This window comes from Puma concolor, chromosome E4 (assembly GCF_028749965.1).
Source record: "Puma concolor isolate L17-30 chromosome E4, mPumCon1.1.hap2, whole genome shotgun sequence".
In the NCBI taxonomy this organism is placed as follows: domain Eukaryota; kingdom Metazoa; phylum Chordata; class Mammalia; order Carnivora; family Felidae; genus Puma; species Puma concolor.
This window is the reverse complement of record NC_141683.1, coordinates 43,351,388-43,374,376: the sequence shown is the minus strand read 5'-3', so window position 1 is coordinate 43,374,376 and position 22,989 is coordinate 43,351,388. Positions and strand designations below refer to the sequence as shown.

The 22,989-nt window shown below is 39.3% G+C and overlaps 1 protein-coding gene and 1 pseudogene across 1 annotated transcript in view; one reads left to right on the top strand and one right to left on the bottom strand.

The window, feature by feature from the left end:
• Positions 1–22,989, bottom strand: part of CACNA1E (calcium voltage-gated channel subunit alpha1 E) — a 660,165-nt gene that overhangs the window by 424,621 nt on the left and 212,555 nt on the right. The gene's annotated exons all lie outside the window — the stretch shown is intronic.
• On the top strand, positions 281–21,883 carry LOC147572627 (large ribosomal subunit protein uL29-like; annotated as a pseudogene).

The following is a 22,989-nucleotide window of genomic DNA, read 5'->3' as shown; positions in this document are numbered from 1 at the left end:
ACAACAATGGTGGCATCTCCTTTGTCCTTGCAGCTTCCCACAAGACATCCCCTTCCTCTAAGGTCACAGCTCCCAGCAGGCAGGATGCATCATGGTTGAGCAGCTTCTAGGTTCTGGGGTTTGGGTCCTACCAATCTAGAGTTAGAAGCGGTTTCCTGCTCTGGTTGCCTCCCATCCTCTATTTCATCTATGCAACAAAATCTTATATTAATATTCCTTGTTTGAAATATCTAAAATTGTTCTCTTCCCCAAGGAGGAGGTGGCAGCAGCTTGTGTAGCCATGGCCAGGATTAAGGCTCAATACCTTCATAGCAAGAAGAGGGAGCTGTCTAAACAGCTAGAAAACCTGAAGATGGAACTGTCCCAGCTGTGTGTCACCAAAGTGACAGGCCACACAGCTTCCTTCCAAACTCTCCAAGATCTGAGTTGTTAGCAAATCTATTGCCCATGTTCTCACTGTCATTAACCAGACTCAGAAAGGGAACCTCAGGAAATTGTACAAGGGAAAGAAGTACAAGCCCCTGGGGCACCTGGCTAGTTCAGTCAGTTAAGCATCCAATTCTTGGTTTTGGCTCAGGTCATGATCTCACAGTTTGGCTCAGGTTTGAGACCCACATCAGGATCTGCACTGACAGCAAGGGACCTGCTTGGGATCTGTCTCCCTCTCTCTCTGTTCCCCCCCCCCCACACTTTCTCTCTCTCTCTCTCTCTCCCTCCCTCCCTCCCTCCCTCTCTCAAAAGAAACATTAGAAGAAGAAGAAGAAGAAGAAGAAGAAGAAGAAGAAGAAGAAGAAGAAGAAGAAAGCCCCTGGATCTGCAGCCCAGGAAGACATATGCCAGGTGCTGCCAGCTGACCAAGCACAAAGAGAACCTGAAGACCAAGAAGCAGCAGTAGGAGGAGAGGCTGTTCCCACTGCAGGAATATGTGGTCAAGGTCTGAACACTGACATCAATAAAATGCAAACTGGAAAAAAACAAACCTGTGAAAAAATATTTCACTGACTAATATAAGAAGCCACATAGGTTTTGTGAGCAGAGGAGTGCCAGGATCTTGAATTACCTTTTGGGGAGATTACTCTGGCTGCTGCAAAAAAACTGTTGATAGGCTAGGAAAATGAGCAGAATTTTAAGCCACCTAGAAAGTTCTTTCAACAGTCCCAGCAACAGGTGGTTGTGTCCAGGGTTTCAGTGGTGACAGTGAATACAGTGAAATGGATAGAATAAAGTTCTATGCTGGAGACAGATGCTAAGCAAACCAGCAACAGATTGGATGTCAGAGAAGAGGAAAAAGAGAAGCATCAGTAATGACTCCTCTGGAATTTTGGTTTGACCACCTGGGTGGAAAGCATAGAGATGGAAAGATAAGGGCAGGGGAAGTTTGGAGGTCAAACAGCATGTCAAATTATCTCCTGCTTCATGAAGCTTCTAGTTATCCTCTCAGTAGGAAGCAATTTCTCCCTCCCTTGTAAAAACAGCATAGTGGAATAATATAATTATATAGCTACATGTCCATCTGACTTACTTCCCTTGCTAGATTGTAATTTGTTGTGGCTCACCATATCTTGTTCATCTTTGTGACTTCCACAGGACCTAGGGCTCTCAGACATGGAGCCACAGGGCCAAGCACTGAGCTGGCAGCCTAAGAGAATCACCTCTAAGCCAGAGACACCAAGTTCTAATCTCTTATTATACAAAAGGGTATGGCTTTCAGCAACCACTTTGAGCCCGTTATATCTTTCCCCAACTCATAAATTAAACGCATTCCCCTGTTGAAGGGTAGCTGTCACTGACCTTCATGCCCATATTGCTTTTCTGAAGGAATAGAGCACATGACTATTCTTTCCAGCAGGAAGGACACACAGAGACTCAACAAATAGCTACTGAACTGAATCAAACTGGCACCACCAAACACCACGAACAGCATGGCTTCTTTTAAAAGCTCTCTCAACTTTCTCCAGTTTCCTAACCTCTCATTTCTGGCCATCCCTGAATTCACTGAAGCCAATCCCCACAGTGACATGAATGGCCGCAGGAACGCTGGGTCCATAACTGATCCTCTTCCCTTGGGAAGGTGAGGCAAATCCCCTGGGCCCTTTGCTCATCTGAACAAAGAACACAACAGTCCTGCCCTGTCTCCTGCTTCTGAGAGCCATTGTAAGGAGTGGCCATCATTTATGCAGAGGGGGAGGCCTCAAGAAGGAGTCTCCTGGAGAAATGGAAAACAACAAGTGTTCTGCTTCTCACCTCTCCCATCCCAATACAGAGTCTGCCTCTCCTAATATCATCTTTCTTGTGGCTGCAGCCACTTCAGTCTCTTCCTTCAGTTCCTTCCACTGCCTCTTCATTTATTTTTTGAATTAATTGTAAGCTCTGTGCCCTCACTTGAAGTGCTCTTTAGATCCTACATGCATCCCATCTCATTTCATTCTCTCTCTGGACGCCCTCTGCTCTAAAGCAGGACTGATATCATCCCCACAGCCCAACAGCAAATATTCACCAAGTACCCACTCTGGATGAGACACTGTGCCAGACAGTGTTGATGCAAATGAGAGACATATCCTCCCACAGCTGAGTCTGTCTGAGGACACAGGACAAAAAGTAAGATTCCCTCACTATGCAGGCAGGACCACTACTTTGGGCCTCCCTGTGATACACAACTACACAAGATTTCATGCCATTTCTGCCCAGGATGCTAATTCTCCACATCTCTACATAAAGCTGATCTGTTTTTTTCTGGGTGCTTGCTCTGAGGAGAAACTAAAAACGGCCAGCCAAGAGGACTGGGGCTTGATATCCCATCCGCCAAGAAATCATTAAAAGAACTCTGGGAGCCTAGTAGAGAAGAGAAGACTGGGCTATCATCAAATACTCAGGGGTATTCATGTGAAGGAGGGATGATGAGGCTGGGCTTATCAGGTCCCCAGAGGAAGGCCAGAAGCCAGGAGTGAAAGCTCCCATGGGCAGATTTTAGTTCAGCCCAGTGAAGTATGTTCCAATAGTCAGAAGGGCCTGAGGACAGGAGGACAGCCTCAAGTGGCAATGAGGCCCCTGTCACTGCAGGTCACAACAACCGAAGGGACACTGAGAAAATATAAGCACTGACTAAATGATATTTGCGACAGTCTGTCGTTAATTCTATGAAAATACATTCTCCAAGTGGGAACTGAGACTCTGCCAGGGCAAAATCTTCATTCCATCACTAAAATTACCATGTCCCTTATCTTCTATGTACTCTGAAAATGGGGCAACACTATCTGTACTTCCAGAGAGAGAAGAACTAGCCCTGGGCTAATCACATGAGAGAACTCAGGTGGGAGCTTCACACATCTTTGGCTCTGGTGACTGAGGGAAGCAAGAAAAGTGGTGGATCATTGATTATCCCCAAATCAATTAAAAGCATAAGAACATTTTCTTTTATGCTTCAAGCTGAAAACATAAGCGTGGAAATAAGACCCTTTCCCAATCAGTTTTAAGCTGTAAACCCCAGTGGGAAAGTGATTTGACTGTCAAGAGAAAATACAGGAATGGAAAGCAAGCCCCCTGTCACCATAAGGCTTTTAGAAGAGCAACCCAACAGTTCTTCTGGGTGGCAACAAGGCGCCATGAAGTGACATCTTGCCTTTCCATGAAGAAGCAGAGAATCCCTCTACCTCACTTCATTCACAGAATTGAAGTGTCCAAGGGGTGGACAAGTGAGAGATTCTGGCAGGACTCTGAGAGGCCATGCAGGTTGGCTTCTCAGGCAGATGTCCCCCATGCACATTCAGGGGGCTGGGATATACAAATCTAATGGGGCAGCCCATAGACCAAGCTAGTGTCTGCATCCTTGAGCTTTTTACCCATAATCAGCCCAGGAAGGAAAACAAGAGTCAATCCCGAAACAAAAATTACTCAGTGAACAGAGGCTATGTGCCCTGCCATAGGATAAAAACAAAAGCCAAGAGTAGTCCTCAGTCTGAGAGTGTGAAGGAAGAAGGCAGACACACATAAGAACCTGTAGGAAGTTGCTATCCAATTAACTGGGAGATTTGATTGGTACCTCGGGCCTCAGTGGTTGGGAAAGGCTTCACAGGAGCAGAAGGCCACACGGCGGTGCAGTGCAGAAAACACGTGGTTGTAATTCTGGATATGATTTGAAAAGATGATTCAGATATGCACTGTCCAATAAGGTAGCTTTTAGCCACGTGTGGCCATTTAAATTTAAATAAAATAAAATAAAATAAAATAAAATAAAATAAAATAAAATAAAATAAAATAAAATAAAATAAATAAAATTCAGTTCCTTAGGCACAATAGTCCATATTTCAAGTATGCAAAAGTTACCATGCTTAGTTGCTACCATACTGGCCATCGCAGAATCTCCACCATCACAGAAAGTTCTGTTGGACAGTTCCAATACAAATTGTCCTTACCTTCAGTGGTCTTCAAATGCCCTGAATGAATTCTGGACTCACTGCGGTGGCTTAGATGGCCGTTATGGATTGGTCCCTGCCTGGGTCTCAGGACTCATTTTTGCCACTCTGGACCCATACACCATATGCACTAGCAGTGAATAAACTTTTCCTTCTTTCTCACAAGCTCCTCCCCTGCAACAGCTAGCTGAACCATTTCCCCTGACCCTTTTGGCCAAACTAATTTCTTCTCATCCTGCTGGGTTCAATCAAAGCACCTCTTCTCTGGGGTCCCTCTAGACCCTTTAGGTGAGACAAGATTACCTGCTTTGCAATCTCAGAGAAGGCTGTGCTTTACCCATCATATCCCCACTATCAGTTGTTCACTGGTGTATCCTAAGTCTGTAGAACACTGCCTGGCTCACAGTAAGCTCTATTTAATTATTTGTTGAATGAACAACTAAATAACTCTTTGTCAGAATTCCTTGTATCATTGTTTGTCAACCATCATAGTTTGCAATTACACAATGGCAGGGAACTTTTTTAATCTCATTCATCACCTTATTTCAGTCTCTTCAATATAATAGATAATCAAAATTATTAAGGAATTATGGTAAAAGAAAGGAAGGGAAGAAAAGAGAAATGGGGGTACAAGAAAAGGAGAAAGGAGGGGAGGACAAGCGTAAGGAAAATAAAAGGAAGAGGTAGGTGAGTAAGTGATGAATGCAAAGCTTATACCTTAGGAGACAGAAAAAATGATAATGTTATTGAGAAACAGAATAGCTGGGGAGCTAATGGCACACAGCAGTCAAGCTTTGACTGTACAATGCTGGAACAATCATTTTCCCATCACCAACTCAAGGACAAGCTTATAAAGACTCCCTGAATAGCCCCATCCTTGCCACCCCCACTCCCCAACCCACTGGAATGAGAAACAGAAGTGCAAATTAAGCTTTTTATTACAATTAGCAGCCTAACACAGGCATCACCTGTCTTGCTGAAATGTGATATTTCATCTGAGACACTCATAATCATAGCCCAATGGGGGAGACTGTGAATCAATTCACTGCCTGTTTTTCAACAGCTTTATATGAAATGATTTTTATTCTTTACACTTGCTAGTTATCCCCAAGGAATTCAAGGCAATTTACAAACTTTTAATTCTTCAGACACTCTGGGAGTGGAGGAAGTAAAAGCCTAGAATTTATAGATATGGGAGAAAAACCATGTCACAGGATTAAGTACTCAGACAGGGGAGACTCATCTGTTCCCAGATCCCACCCTTTTGAAGATGAACAGAAGGGCATTATAGTGATATTCCTAAAAGCCATCTGAGCAGAGTTTGACATGGAAATGAGGCTGGAGAGGCTGAAAGCGATGAGGTGTGAGGCAGTATTAACAGGTATGGGCATAATCAATGATAAAGAGGAAAGACATGAAGGTGTGAAGACAGAGGCACAGAATAGAACTTAGAAAGGCCTGGAAGGGCCCTGAGCCAGAAGCACTTGGAGTGAGGATCACCCAAGCAAAGAAGAAGAAACAGGATGCTGAAGAGAGCATATATTTACAAAAAAAAAAGCAAATCCAGAAATCATAATTTTATAGGTAAAGAAGTCAATAACAAGAGATAATAACAAGTGATTTGCCCAAGCCTACACAGTGAGCTAGGATGGAGAGGAAATCAGAACCCTGAGCAGTTTCTTCTACCCTGAGTAGGAAAAGGAGGTAGTGTTTGCCTCATGGCCTTTTGTTCATCACTTCCCTCCGAGAAAATAGGATGGGGGGCAAAACTGGGAGCTTAAGGGAGGTGAAATAAGATTAAATTGTCTATTTAGGAATGACACTAGATAATTAGGTTTGATATTAGATATTGGGTTTGTCCAGACACATTGCTTTCCAGTTGAAGATGCATACCATATGAATTTTTAGTGTAGGTATATCAGCAGGTATCCCTCATTTTATGGAACAGATATTATATCTCAGTGTCTTAACACAGTAAATATGTATTTCTCATGCACTTTACCATGTTGTGCAGGTAGGCCAAGAACTCTGCTCAATCCAGTCACTCAGAGACCAGACTCCTTCCATTAAAAGCTGTGCTATCCAGCATGGTAGCTACTAGCCACTTGTAGCCATTTAAATTAACTAAAATTAAATAAAATTAAAAATTCAGTACCCCGGTCCTGTTAGCTGTATTTGACGTGCACAGTAAATGCATGGCTACCATATTGGATAGCAGAGCTCTAGAACATTTCATCACCACCAAAGTTCTACTGGATAGTGCTCCTCTAGACTGGATCTCTGGCATTCAGCCAGCACACAAGAAGAGAAAAAGCATAGATGATAATGCAGGAAGGGCCAGACCTAGTCAGTCATTACTTTTGCCCATATTCCACTGCCCAGGGCTCCATTTTACATCAATACCTAACTACAAGGGAGAAGAAAGACAGAGAAATGTAGTCAAGCTATATGCCCAGGAAGAGGAGGAAATGACTTTATTGAGTATTTACCAGTTTCTGCCACAGATATATTCTAGCAAATTCCTAAAATAAAAAATTAATTTCCCAACTGAGCTCTGTAATAAAATCAGAATAATGATCCTAAAAAGAGAATATCTCCCCATAGACTATTTTAAATTTTAAACAAGGAAGAGTTAGGATGGTGGTCAGGCTCATACTCAGAATTGTAGTTCTCTAAGGGCATTTTGCCACAGACATACTTTCCTAATTCTAGCACCCCCAAGTGCTCCATTTATTCCCTTTATTTCCTTTCTGTCCCCACCTCCACTCCTACTCCATCATTTATACCTGGCGTAGAGATACTATAATCAAAATTCACAGGGGAGGCAACAAAGAAAAGATAAACAAGTAATACTACATCACACTAAAAAGCTTCTGCACATTAAAGAAAACCACCAACAAAATGAAAAGGCAACACACTGAACAGGAGAAAATATTTATAAATCATATATCTGATAAGGGGTTAATATAAAAAAAAAAACTCATACAACTCAAAAGGAAAAAAGAAACCACTCTAACCAAAAAATGAGCAGAGGATCTAAACAGGAATTTTTCCAAAGGAGATACACAAAATGGCCAACAGGTAAATGAAAAGGTGCTCAACCTCACTAATCATTTGGGAAATGCAAATCAAAACCACAATGAGCTATCACCTCACACCTGTTAAAATGGTTATCATTAAAATAACAAGAAATAATAAGCCTTGGCAAGCATGTGGAGAAAAGGTAACCTTTGTATGAAGTTGGTGGGAATGTAAATTGGAGTAGCCACCATGGAAAATAGAATGGAGGTTCCTCAAAATATTAAAAATATAATTACCATATGATCCAGCAACTACACTACTGGGTATTTATCCCAATGGAATGAAATCACTCTTTTGAAAAGATATCTACACCTTCATGTTCACTGCAGCATTATTTACAATAACCAAACATGGAAATAACCCAAGTGTCCATCAACAGATGAATAAATAAACAAAATATGGACTTCTGAGCCAAGATGGTGACATAAGAAAACCCTGAACTCACCTTCTCCATAGACACACCAAATCCACACCTATATATAGAACAGTTCCTCCTGAAGAACAGAGGGCTGACTTAATAGCTTCTGTACAATGAAAGACAGACTACAGGGGCGCCTGGGTGGCGCAGTCGGTTAAGCGTCCAACTTCAGTCAGGTCACGATCTCGCGGTCCGTGAGTTCGAGCCCCGCGTCAGGCTCTGGGCTGATGGTTCAGAGCCTGGAGCCTGTTTCCGATTCTGTGTCTCCCTTTCTCTCTGCCCCTCCCCCGTTCATGCTCTGTCTCTCTCTGTCCCAAAAATAAATACACGTTGAAAAAAAAAATTAAAAAAAAAAAAAAAGACAGACAGACTACAGAGAGAATGGCAAAAGAGACCCAGGTAACAAAGGAAACCTTCATCCCCAACATTGCAAACTGCAGTGGGGAGGAATAGTACTAAGAGACTGTGAGTAGATTCACTTGCCCCAGGGCACAGAAAAAAAAATGCCGCAGTGTGAATTTAAGAAACAAAACAGATGAACATAGTGAGGGGGAAACAAAAGATGCAAATCAGGAAATAGACTCTTAACTATAGAGAACAAACTGAGGGTTGTTGGAGAGGAGGTGGTCAGGGAGACCGGTTAAATAGGCGATGGGTATTAAGAAGGGTACTTGTGATGAGCACTGGGTATTGTATGTAAGTGATGAATCATTAATTCTACACCTGAAACTAACTGGAATTTAAATATAAATATGGGGGGGGGGGAATAAAAGAAAATAAAAGGGCAACTAAAATATAAAGGAACCAGCCCTAGAACTCTGCCAAATGTGGGGTAGCTGCTAGAACTCTCTTCAGGTTGAAGAAGTTGGTGGGAGCCACAGTTTACATTTCCCCTCTACTTTGACAGTATGGATGGGAGCAGAGACCAGCCAGCCTAGCACCTCAGTGAGCCACAGGCCTCTAGGCCACACTAACCCAATCCTCCTATCACAGTGGCCCCAGTGCAGGAAACCCCTGGTCAGTGCTCTCTACAGCTCCAGCCAGATCACCAAGATGACCCAGGCACAAAGCATTCCAGAACCACTCCTAGCTCATACCACTTCAGCTCCAGACAAGTAACAAGGACATCTTCAATACAGAGTGCCAGGACCCCTCAACCCACACCCTACTTCACCTCCAGCTACCCCACCAGGACACCCCATGCACAGAGTGCCACACAACACCCTAGCCTGTACCTATGTCAGCTTCAACTGTCCTCCCAGGATATCTTCTTCATGGAGAGCCCCAGCACTCCACCAGCATGTACCCACTTCAAGTTCAGCTATCCTGCCAGGGAACCCTCGGGCCACCCTGGTCCATGCCCACTTCAACTCTAGTCATCCTACCAGGGCAACCACAGCATGAAGTGCCCCAGAATCCACAACCCAAGTCAGCCACTACTCCATCCAGCCAGCCAAAATTACCAGGCACACACAGTCTGCACAGGGGTGACCATACACCAGACAATTTCTTCAAGTTTAGGAGAAGTAGCTCTTCTGTCTAATTAATAGAAACAAACACAGAAAGTCAAGCAAAATGAGACAGAAGAATACATACCAAATGGAAAAAAAAAAAAAAAAAACAAGACAAAACCTCGGAAAATAAGCTAAATGAAATGGAGATAACCAACTTACCTGATAAAGATTTCAAAATAATGGTCATAAAGATGCTCACTGGAGTGGAGGGAAGAGTAGATGAACATAGTGAGTACTTCAAAAAAGACAAAAAACATATAAAAAAAAAGAACCAATAGTAGTTGAAGGATACAAAAACTGAAATGAAAAATACACTAAAGGGACTCAACAGTAGATTAGAGGATGCAGAAACAGATCAGTGATCTGGAAAACAGGGTAATAAGAATCACCCAAGCTTAACAGCAAAAAGAAAAAAGAATAAAACAAAATAAGAATAGATTTCTTGAACATCAAGCAAACAAACATTGCATTATAGGTGTCCCAGAGGAAAAAGAAAAAGAAAAAGTGGCAAAAAAAAAAAAAAAGTTCTTTGAAAAAATAATAGCTAAAAACCTCCCTAACCTGGGGAAGGGAAACAAACATCCAGATTCTGGAAGAACAAACATCCAGATTCTGGAAGTACAGAGAGTTCCAAACAATATGAACCCAAGCAGGTCCACATCACAACGCATATTAATGAAAATGTCAAAGTTAAAGATAAAGAGAATTTTTAAAGCATCAAGAAAGAAGCAACTAGTAAACCACAAGGAAAACCCCATAAGGCTATCAGTTAGGTTTTCAGCAGAAACTTTGCAGGCCAGAAGGGAATGGCATGATATATCAAAGTGCTGAAAGGAAAAAAAAAAACCTACAACTAAGAATACTCCACCTGACAAGGTTATCTATGACAATTGAAGGAGAAGTAAAGAGTTTCCCAAACAAAAGTTAAAGGAGTTTATCACCACTAAACTGGCCTTATAGGAAGTGTGAAAGAGACTTCCTTAAGTGGAAAAGAAAAGCCTATAATTAGGAATAATAAAATTATTACACAACAAGAGGATATAACAGTTGTAAATATCTATGTACCCAATACTGGAGAACTTAAACACATAAAGCAAATACTAATAGACATAAAGGAGAAAATTGACAGTATTACAATAATAGAAGGAAACTTTAACTCACATCAATGGATACATCATTCAGACAAAAAAATCAATAAGGGAACAGTCTGTGAATATCACATTAGACAAGGTGAACTTAACAGGTATATATGAGTATATATCCCAAAACAACATAATACTATTTCATTTCAAGCGTACATGAAACAGTCACCAGGATAAATCATATGTTAGGCCGCAAAATAAATCTCACTAAATTTAAGAAAACTGAAATCATATCACACATTTTTTCCAACTACAAAGGTAGGTGGAAACAAGAAAAAAAAACTGGAAAAAAACAAAAGCACATGCAAGTTAAACAACATGCTACTAAGCAACCAGTGAGGCAATGAAGAAATCAAAGAGGAAAGAAAAAATACATGGAGACAAATGAAAATGAAAACAGTATAGTCCAACATCTTTGGGACACAGCAAAAGTAGTTCTAAGAGAAAAATGTGTAGTGATATAGGCCTGCCTCAAGAAACAAGAAAAATCTCAAATAAACAAGCTAACCCTACACTTCAAGGAACTAGAAAAGAACAAACAAAACCCAAAGTTAGCAGAAGGAAGCAAATAATAAATGTAAGAGCAGAAATAAATGAAATGGAGATTTAAAAAAACAATAGAAAAAAATCAATGAAACCAAGAGCTGGTTCTTTGAAAAGATAAAATTGATAAATCTTTTACCAGACTCATCAAGAAAAAAAGAGAGAGAACCCAAATAAATAAAATCAGAAATCAAAGACGAGAAATAACCAACACCACAGAAACATAAAAGGCTATAGGAGACTACAATGAAAAATTATATGCCAACAAATTGAACAACCTAGAAGAAATGGATAAAATCCTAGAAGCATACAATCTTCCAAAACTCAATCAAGAGAAATAAAAAATATGAACAGGCCAATTGGCCTAGTAACAAAATTGAACTCGTAATCAAAACTCTCCCAACAAACAACAGTTCAGGACCAGAGGGATTCATAGATAAATTCTACCAAACATTTCAAGAAGAGTTAATACCTATTCTCCTCAAACTATTCCAAAATATAGCAGAGGTAAAAAAAAGCTTCCAAATAAATGCATTCTATGAGGCCAGCATTACCCTTATAGGAAAAGAAAGAAAGAAAAAAAGAAAGAAAGAGAGAAAGAGAGAGAGAGAGAGAGAGAGAGAGAGAGAGAGAGATAGAACACTACAGGCCAATATCTCTGATGAGCACATATGCAAAAATCCTCAACAAAATATTAGCAAACCACATTCAACAATAAATTAAAAGGACCATTCACCACAATCAAGTGAGATTTATTTCAGGGATGCAAAATGATTCAATATCCATAAATCAATCAATACGATACACATTAACAAAATGAAAGATAAAAATCATGTGATCATATAGATACAGAGAAAGTATTTGAGAAAAGCAATATCTGTTCATGGTAAGAACTCTCAACAAAATGGGTTTAGAGGGAACATACTTTAACATAATAAAGGCCATAAATGAGAAACTCACAGCTAACATCATATTCAGTGGTGAGAAACTGAGAGCTTTTCCTCTGAGATTAGAACAAGATATGGATGTCCATTCTCACCACTTTTATTCAACATGGTCCTGGAAGTCCTGGCCACAACCATCACACAAGAAAAAGAAATAAAAGGAATCCAAGCTGGGAAAGGATAAGTTAGACTGTCCTTATTTGTCACTATTTGCAGATGACATGATTCTACACATAGGAAACCCTAAAGACTACCAAAAAAAAACTATTAGAAGTAATTAATTTAGCCAAGCTGCAGGATATAAAACTAATATACAGAAATTTGTTGCTTTTCCATACACTAATAACAAACTATCAGGAAGAGAAATTAAGAAAACAATTCCATTTAAAATTGCATCAAAAGGAATAAAATACCTAGGAATAAGTTAACCAAGGAGGTGAAAGACCTGTACTCTTAAAACTATGAAAGACACTGAAGATAATATAAACAAATGGAAAGACCTACCATGTCCATGGATTGGAATAATCAATATTGTTAAAATGTCCATACTACCCAAAGAAATCTACAGATTCAATGCGTTCCCTATCAAAACACCAACAACAGTTTTCATAGAACTAGAAAAAATAATCCTAAAATTTCTATGGAACCACAAAAGACCACAAATTATCAAAACAATCTTGAGAAAGAAGAATGAAACTTAAGGTATCACAATCCCAGATTTCAGTATATACTACAAAGCTATAGTAATAAAGAAAAGTATGGTGCTGACAAAAATAGACATATAGATGAATGGGACAGAATACAGAACCCAGAAATAAACCTATTTGGTCAACTAATCCATAATAAAAGAGGCAAGAATATACAATGGGGAAAAGACAGTCTCTTCAATAAATGGTGCTGGGAAAACTGGATAGCTACATGCAAAAGAATGAGACTAGATCATTTTTATATACCATACACAAAAATGAACTCAAAATGGATTAAACCCCTAATTGTTAGACATGAAAACACAAAACTCCTAGAAGAAAACATAGGCAGTAATGTCTTTAACATTAGCCTTAGCAACATTTTTCTAGATATGTCTTCTAGGCAAGGGAAATACTACACCAAAATAAAAGCTTTTGCACAGGGAGGGAAACCATCAACAAATTGAAAGAGCAACCTACTAAATGGGAGATGATATCTGCTAATGATATATCTGATACTGGATTAATATCCAAAATATATAAAGAACTAATACAACTCAACACCAAAAATATGTGTGTGTGCGCACATGCGTGCACACGCACACACGCACAGACACACACATATGTATATACACACATATATATGATTTAAAAATGAGCAGAGGATCTAAATAGACATTTTTTCAAAAATGACATACAGATGGTCAACGGATACATGAAAAAGATGCTGAACATCACTAATCAACAGGGAAATGAAAATCAAAACCACAATGAGATATCACCTCACACCAGTTAGAATGTCCATCATCAAATGACAAGAAATAACAGGTGTTGGTGAGAATGTGGAGAAAAGGGAATCCTTGTGCATTGTTGGTGGGAACATAAACTGGTGCAGCCACTGTGGAAAATAGAATGGAGGGTCCTCAAAAATTAAAAATAGAAATACCGTATGACCCAGTAATTCTACTACTGCCACTACTGGGTTATTTACCCAAAGAAATGAAAACACTAACTTGAAAAGATATAGGTTTATTGTAGCATCATTTACAATAGTCAAGATATGGAAGCCACCCCAGTGTCCATCAGTAGATGAATGGATAAAGAAGATACGGTGCGTTTGTGTGTGTGTGTGTGTGTGTGTGTGTGTGTGTGTGTACACATTGGAACATTCCAATATTCCATACACATTGGAATGAGATCTTGCCATTTGCAACAACGAATGGAACTACAGGATGTTATGCTAAGTGAAATAAGTCAAACAGAGAAAGATAAATATCATATGATTTCACTTATATGTAGAATCTAAAACAAAACAAACTCATAGCTACAGAGAACAGACTCTTGGTTTCCAGAGGCAGGGAGTGGGGGGTGGGTGAAATGGAGGAAGGTGGTGTAAAAGCACAAACTTCCAGTTATAAGATAAATAAGCCTTGGGAATGCGATGGACAACATGAAGACTATAATTACCAATACCGTATTGTATATTTGAAAGTTGTTAAAAGAATAGATCTATCTTAAAAGTCTCATCTCCAGAAAAAAAAATTGTAACTATATGTGGTGACAGATAGTAATAAACTTACTGTGATAATCATTTTGCAGTATATCGATATATCAAATCATTATGTTGCACACCTAAAACTAATACAATGTTATGTGTCAATTATATCTCAGCCAGAAAAACTTTAATTAAAAAAATAAACATTCAGAAGCACCTGGGTTGCTCAGTTGGTTGAGCATCTGACTCTTAATTTTGGCTCAGGTCATGATCCCAGGGTCATGGGATCAAGCCCCATGTCAGGTTCTATGCTGAGTATGGAGGCTGCTTGGGATTCATTCTCTCTCTCTCTCTCTCTCTCTCTCTCTCTCTCTCTCTCTCTCCCCCTCCCTCCCTCCCCCTCTCCCTTCCTCCCTCCCTCCCTCCTGCTTGCACTCTTTCTCTCTCGAATCAACAAACATTCACATAGGAATCTTAGTTCCCTTCTAACTTTTCTCTGTACCTACCATGTCTGAAGCTTGTATTTGAACTTGAATGGGTTCAATTCAACAACCTTCACCAGGTCCCTGCTATATGCATGAGTTATATGCAGTAAGGATCATAGGGCATAAAAAAAGGTGAAAGACACAATCACTCAGGGAAAGTTTGAAATAATTAATAATATGTTGAGCTGAGACAAATGCCCAGAGAGAAACAAAAGTGAGAGTTCAAAACAATGTGAGATGACAACAGATAAGGGAAGCAGGGAAAGACTCCCTAGAAGAGAAGACAGTATAGCATGCTTTCTGAAATGCTGAGCCTGATTTCAATAGGTTGGGATGTAAGGAGAAGCTTCGAAGAAGAGAGGGAGGCAGTGCTAGCCTTTCTCTGAAGACAAGATGGCTGGTTGTGTACTTGGAAGTCAGTCTCGAGAGGAATTGCTTCCCTCAGCTTCTCTTCCATCATCTGTATCTCCTACCCTTCCCCAGGTCCCACTTTATAACACAGGAACCACCATTCCCTGCACCTGAGTACCAAGCTATGACCAAATAGGCTGGAGCAGAACACCAGAGCAACAAGCTGAGATAAAGGGAGGGTAGGACCATGCCCTTGAAGGAAACACCATATATGAACACACATTGGAAACTTTGAAGGACCACACTAATTTGAAAGATAATTATTGCTATGTGCTAAGGTATGTGTCCAGAGCAAAATGGGAAACATGGTAGTTGGTTAAGGAGTTCTACCGAGCAATCCTTAATACCACTTCCCACTCTAATATTTTAAGGCCCAATGGTTTTGTCACTGGCAAGATTCCTGACCTTGGTTTTTATCAAGCCCTGATCTTTCTACCTTTAATCTATCCACTCCATGGTGATCCTAGTCCAAGTCACTACCATTCCCCATCTGAACTACTGAAAGAAACTTCTCACTTGCCTCCTCCACAAGTACTTATCCACCTGCAACTTATCCATAATGACCTTTCTAAAAACACATCATAGATTTTACCCTGAAGATAAAATCTAAACTCATTACATCCTATCAACCTAACCAAGGCTTAAACTACCTTCTTCCTCCTTTACCAACTCTAGCCACACTGGCCTCCTAAACAGTTGCTAAAACACATCAAAGTCTTTCCCATCTCTAGGTCTCTCCAGTTGTTCCTCAGCCTGGAACACTTTTCTTTTTTATCTCTACATGGCTGGCTCAACTCCAGTGTCATCATTTCAGATAACCTCTAATTACTCTATCCCAAACAGTACCCCCAATTACTGCTATACAATCTGCTAGGAGTGTCCACAGACTTCTACTCTCCCCTTGCCCTATGCTGTCCTTGCAAATATCTCCTCTACCCTCCTGCCTCCAGCCTCAACTCTGTGAACATTTGCACATATTTGTGGCCACACTCACGTCTCTGCAGTTGTGGTTCCACATTCCCAACTAGCTTCTGGGTATTCCACCTATATGTCACAGTTGGGAAAACAGAATCACCATCTTTTGCAAATCATTTCCTATCCTTTATTTCTATTACTTCTACCACCATCCTTACAATTTCCTAATCTTACAATCACATAGTCATCTTTAATCCCTTATATATAATTAATGACTAACTTTTCTGGAGCACTGTGTAGTATATAGTTTTCACACAATATCTTCTTAATCATTGAGGTTGTCATTATTATTTTTTAAGAGCTCTACTGAAGTATAATTGAATAAGATATCAAACTATTACCAAAATCAAGATAATGAACATATTCATTGACCCAAATGGTTTTCTTGTGCCCCTTGGTAATCTCCCCCTCATCCTTCCCCACTTCTCCATTCTCTCCTGGAAAGCACTGTTTCCTGCCACTATACATCAGTGTGTATCTCCTAGAATGGAGATCTATAGAATCACACATTATATACTCATTTTTGTCTGTTTTTCTACTCAGCATAATTATTTTGAGATTCACCCCATGTTATAGCTTTTATCAATAGTTTGTTCCTTTTTATTACTGTGTAGTATTCCATTGTACTGATGTACCAGTTTGTCCATTCTTTAGTTGATGGGTATTTGGGTTGTTTCCAGTTTGGGGCTATTCCAAAAAAAAGCCTCAGTGAACATTTGTGTACAAGTCATTGTATAAGCATATGCTTTTATTGTTCTTGGGTGAGTAACGGGTGAAATGCCAGTATCATATTGCAGATATGTTTAGCTTTTTTAAAAAATTGCTAAACTGTCTTTCAGTGTGGTGTGCCATTTTGCATTCCTACCACCAACATTTAAGAGCTCCAATTCTTCCACACACCTCCCAATACTTCATATCATCAGCATTTTTAATTTTAGTCATTCTGGTAGACATATAGTGGTGCCCCCACTGAAGTTTTAATTTGTCTTTCTCAAATGACTGATGACGCTGAGCATATTTTCATGGTTTATCTACCACCTTTTTGAATTCAGTTTGTTAAAATTTTGTTCAGAATTTTTGCAATTATGTCCATGAGGGATAATGGTTTGTAATGTTCTTTCCTTCCGGTGTTTTTGTCTGTTTTCGGTTATCATTGCAATGCTGGCCTTATAAAATGAGTTAGGAAGTATTCCTTCCTCTTCAATTTTCTGGGAAGAGTTTGTGTAAGTTTCCTATTTAAATGTTTGGTAGAATTCACTGGTGACATTATCTGGCCCTAGAATTGTCTTTGTAGAAACGTTTTCAGCCAAAAATTAAATACATAATGCAGCTATTCAGGTTATTTGTCTCTTTCTAAGCTAGCTTTGTTAGCTTCTATCTTTCAAGGAATTTGTCAATTTGATCTAAATTGTAGAATTTACTGGTAAAAAATTGTTCATAACATTATCCTTATTCTTTTTTTAACACCTGTAAAATCTACAGTGATGTCACCTCTCCTGACACTGGTAATTGTATGTTCCTTCATTTTTTCCCTGATCAGTCTGGCTAGAAGTTTATCAATTTTATTGGCCTTCTCAAAGAACTAGCTTTTGGTTTCATTAATTTTTTTCTATTTTTCTGTTTTCTAATTTATTTCTGCTCTTATTCTTTCCTTCCTACTTCCTTGGGGTTTACTTTGCTCTTTCTAGTTTCTTAGGACAGAATCTGAGTCACTGACCTGAGACTTTTTTTTTTCTAATATAGGTTTTTAGTGCTATAAAGTTTGTGTCTTTATATTCAGTGTATTTCCTATAGGCAGTATATATAGTTTTTTTCCAACCTGACAATCTCTGTTATTTAATTGGGGTATTTATGGATATGGTTGTATTAATCTATTATCTTTTTATCTTTCTATTTGTCCATTCTAGTAGTTCTTTCCCTCTTCTTTTTCTGCCTTATTTTGGATAAGTTGAATATCTGTATGATTCTATTTTATTTCCACTTTATACATAGTTTACTCTATAACTCTCTGCTTTGTTATTTTCATGGTTGCTTTAGGGTTTATAGTATGCATATTTACCTTATGCAGTAAAGTGAGGGCATACTACTTCATATAGTGTAAGAACGTTATAATTGTGCATTTCTATTTTCTCTTCCTAACCCTTGTTTTGCTGCTACCCTACCTATCATTTTTATATATACTACAAATCCCACACTACACTACACTGTTACTGCTTTTGTTTAAACAGTTTACTTTCTCTTAAAGAATTTAAAGAGTTTTTAATAATAAGTATGTCTTTTCCATGTCTGAAAAATCTTCATTTTTCCTTCATATTTGAAAGATATGTTCTTTGGACATAAAATTTAGGTTGACAGGGGTATTTGTCTTTCAGTACTTCTTCCTTTAATTTGCTTGTTTTTCCAAAAGAAATCTGCTCTCATCCTTATCTTTGTCCCAACTCTGTACATATAGTGTCTCCTTCCTCTGGCTGCTTTTCAGATTTTCTCTTTACTGATGGTTTTGAGCAACTTGCTTGTCATGTGACTTGGTGTAGTTTTCTTCAGGTTCCTTGTGCTTGGAGTTTGTGAGCTTCTTGGAGCTGAGAGTTTATAGTTTTCAACAAATTTAGAAATTTCACCCATTATTTCTCCAAATAATTTTTTCTGTCCTCTCTCTCTCTCTCTCTCTCTCTCTCTCTCTCACACTCTCTTTCTCTCTCTCTCTCTCTCTCTCTCTCTCTCTTTTCCTTTGTAAACTCCAATTACATGCATATTAGGTCACTTAACGTTGTTCCACAGCTTACTAATGCTCTATTCATTCTTAAAATTCTCCCTTCCTTTTTTCTTTTTCTTTTTTTTCTTTCATTCTTTCTTTTTCTTTCTTTTCCTCCCTCCCTCCCTTCTTCCTTTCTTCCTTTCTTTCTTTTTTCTTTCTTTTATTCTTTCTTTCTTTTTCTTTGTTTCTTTTCCTCCCTCCCTCCCTTCTTCCTTTCTTTTCTTTCTTTCTTTCTTTCTTTCTTTCTTTCTTTCTTTCTTTCTTTCTTTCTTTTTCTTTCTTTCTGGATATTTTCTGTTGCTATGACTTTAAGTTCACCAAACTTTCCTTCTACAAAGTCTTACCTACCACTAGTCTCATCCAGTGTATTATCCACACATTGTAATTCTCATTTTTAAAAGTTGAATCTGGCCTTTTATATCTCCCATGTCTTAACTTTTTTAACATATGGCATACTGTTGTAATTATTTTTAATGGCCTTGTCTGCTAATTCTAACATCTGGGTCAATTCTGATTCAATGTCAGTTGACTGACTCATCTCATTACAGACTGTATCTTCTTTGCATGGCTGATCATTTTTGATTGGATAGCTGACACTGTAAATTTTATCTTACTGTATGCTAAATTTTTACCCACAAGTATTTGTGATCTTTGTTTTTGATGCAGTTTCTTGGAAACAATTCAGTCCTTTTGTGTCCTGCTTTTAACATTTGTTATGCAGAACTAGAGTAGTATCTAATCTAGAGCTCATTAATCCCAAGTGCTGAAGAAAACTCTTTTGTGTACTCCACTCAATGTCCTTGAACCTTGAGGTTTCTAGTGTGGCTATTGAGAATAGGCACTATTTCTGACTCTGTGTAAGGGCTGTTACCTCTAATCCTTTCAGGCAGTTCTTTATCCAGGCTTAGGTAGTTTTCTCACAGACAGGCACTCATAAGTACTCAGCTGAATCCTCAAAAGGGACCTAAAAATCTCTGGAGATCTATATGCAACTCTCCCCTCTCTGCTACTCTGTCCTGAGAACTACAACTGACCAGACTCTCAGCTTTGTCCCCTCATTTCAGGGAGCCTGACATCTATTTGATTTTCCCTTCTCTGCAGTGTGGCCTGGAAATTTTCAAGATAATAAACTGGGACAAGCATAGAGTTCACTTCATGTAAACACGTAAGTGTAAACAAAATACACATAGTTTTGTCCTTCTTAATAATTAAGCCATTATTTGGACAGTTCAGATGATAATTAAATTTTGAACTACAGTGATGGTAATAGAAAAGCAGAATAACTACCAGAACGTGCTTAAAGACTGCTTGCTGTGAGGTTTAAGGACACTTACAATTTGGAATCTTGGGCTGGCTCTTTATTCAATTTACTCATTTGAAATATAGGTGTAATAAAAATGACAGAGATTTGGCTTCTGGCCAAGATGAAACAAAAGGGAGCATATTTAAACTACCATTTGAAATGCCATAAATTAGACACAATATATGAAATAATGGTTTGTAAGACACAGGACATCAGGCAAAAAAAAAAGGACAGTAAGTAATCTTTAAGAGATGCATCTCACAGAGATGCACCATATTCTGTCAATCATTCCCCTTTTTCTGTTACTATCACCATAGTTCAAGACTTAATTATCATTTGAACTATCCAAATAATTACCTCTCAACTAAGTGATGAAAGACAAAACTATATGTGTTTTACTGTGTTTTATTTACATGTCTGTGTTGCTAGTGGCTCCTTCCACATGGTTTGGGTTCAAAACATACAGAAAAATGTATCATGCAGTGTAAAGAGAATGTAAATGCTAGAGCCAGACTGCCTCAGTGCAAATCCTAGTGACATGGTTCACCAGCTATATAACGTTGGATAAGTCATCTAATCTCACTGTGCATTCATTTTCTTGGCTAAAACAGAGAGATAATAATAGTATCAACCTCAGAGGATTGCTGTGCAAATTAAATGATTTAACCTATGTGAAATAAATATTAGCATATATTATTGACTTGAGCTGAACTGGTCTCCTTGCTTTCAGTTTCTCCTCCCTTTAATTTATCCTCCAGGAGATAGCTCTTTTGGAAGATGCTTCCTAAAATCCAAATTTCATCTACTACATCCCTGGTGTAAAACCTTCTGTGATGCCCCATGTAACCCCCAAAGTGCTCCCACTGTCTAGCCCCAGCCTTCATTTCTGAATTCATCTTACCACCACATCACCACACAAATCCTTTGCTCAAATAATATTGATCCATTTGCCAGATCCCATATACATCCTTCTCCCACCTTTGCTCACACAATCTCCTCCACCTGGAATTCCATTTTATAGCCCCCCTCCACCCAAGTCTGCCCCCAATCAAAATCCTACCCTTGAGAGTCCAACTCAAACTCCACCTTCTTATAAAGCCCATACTGATCACTTTCAAAATATAATCTCTATATCCTCTCAACACCCTTGGAAACAACTATCTATGGTTTTCACATGACTCTTATTTAATTCCTTTATTAGTACTTGTTATCAGAGACCTGTGTACCCAGTAGGTACTCAATAAATATCTACTCAGTGAACAAATAAATTTGACTCAGAAGACTCATGAGGCCATTCAAGGCAAAAGACCATACAATAAATTCTTTACTAAGACAGTTTTTCCTGGAAGAAGATGAATTCCTCATCATGCAAATGGCAGGAAGAACTATGCCCAAAACAGCCACATTATCCCTGGCAGCCTCAGGGGTACACAAGTAGCAAAGGCCACAGAACTCCAGTTTCCAGTTTCCAGGCTCTTGAATTTGTCTAATTAACACAGCCTGAGTCAAATGTGCCAAAGGGAAGCAGAACATCCCACCAAATATAGACTCAGCCGCCATGTTCCCCTGGAAATAGAAACTGGGAGGCAGCAGAAGCTCAAGATGCAAAGGAAGATTGACATGATGTCACAGGGTGGGAACCAGCCTATTCCTGCCAGCCCTGCAGTGAGCAAGAGAGAAACCATGGATGGGAACCACTTCCCACTTCCCAAGCTCTGAGGGGCCTTCCCAAAAGGTTGGGAAAAGAGAGAACAAATAAGGCATGTCACAGGCTACCTCCCACCATGAGGTGTTCTCTGCCTCTGTCTCTCAGAGAGTGAGGGAGGAACAGAGAATTAGGATATAAAAACCCATCCTTGCAGGTTCTGTGCCCCTACCTAGCTCAAGAAGCATCAGGTAGGTCAATGCCGTCAAAGAATGCAAACTGGCACTGCCCAACCTCCTTCCCTATTTCTTGTCTCTGCTCCAGGAAAGTAAATGGCTTACCCTTCCCAGATGAGCAATCCTAGTCAAGATTTGTTTTATTTGTTTTTTATTTTTATTTTTTAAGTAGGCTTTATGCCCAGCACAGAGCCCAATGTAAGGCCCAAACTCACAACCCTGAGATCAAGACCTGAGCTGAGATCAAGAGTCAGATACTCTACTGACTGAGCCACCCAGGCACCCCAGTCAAGGTTTATTCTAAAGCAAACAGCAACAAGAACAAAAACAAGAACAATGGTATCTACACAGATGACCTCATTTGTAGGAAGTTTGCCCCAAACATCTCTAAACCCCACTCCCACTTCTCTGCCACCTAGGTTTCCACTGTACATTCTTCACATTGTCCTTTCCTGGCTGCACTCACTCAATGAGTATTTGCTGAGTGCCCTCTATGTGCCAAATTCTTGCTCTGGTGATTAAATAGAAAGAAAATGCTCACACAGTTTCTAGCCCCAGTGGAGATAGTAGTCTACACGAAGTAGACATTAAATGAATAATGGCACAGATAAGCATGTAATTACACAACATAGTAAGTTCTAAGAAAGAAAATACACAGTGTCATTGCAGCATGCAACCAGGAAACCCGGCTTCATTTGGGTTTCAGGAGAGGTCACTCAGAGGAGGCAAGAAGAATGAGAGGCTCCATGCTTGAGGCTCCATCATTTACCAGCAAGGTGAGCCAGGGCATGATGCTTAAGTTCTTTGTGCCTACTTCACAGAGCTGTTGTGAAGATTAAAATGAGTTAATTCAACACATATTATATGTACAAAGGGTTTAGAATAGTTCCTGAAAAAGATAAGTACCACGTGTTTGCTATTGTCCTTGTGGTTGTTCTTGATCC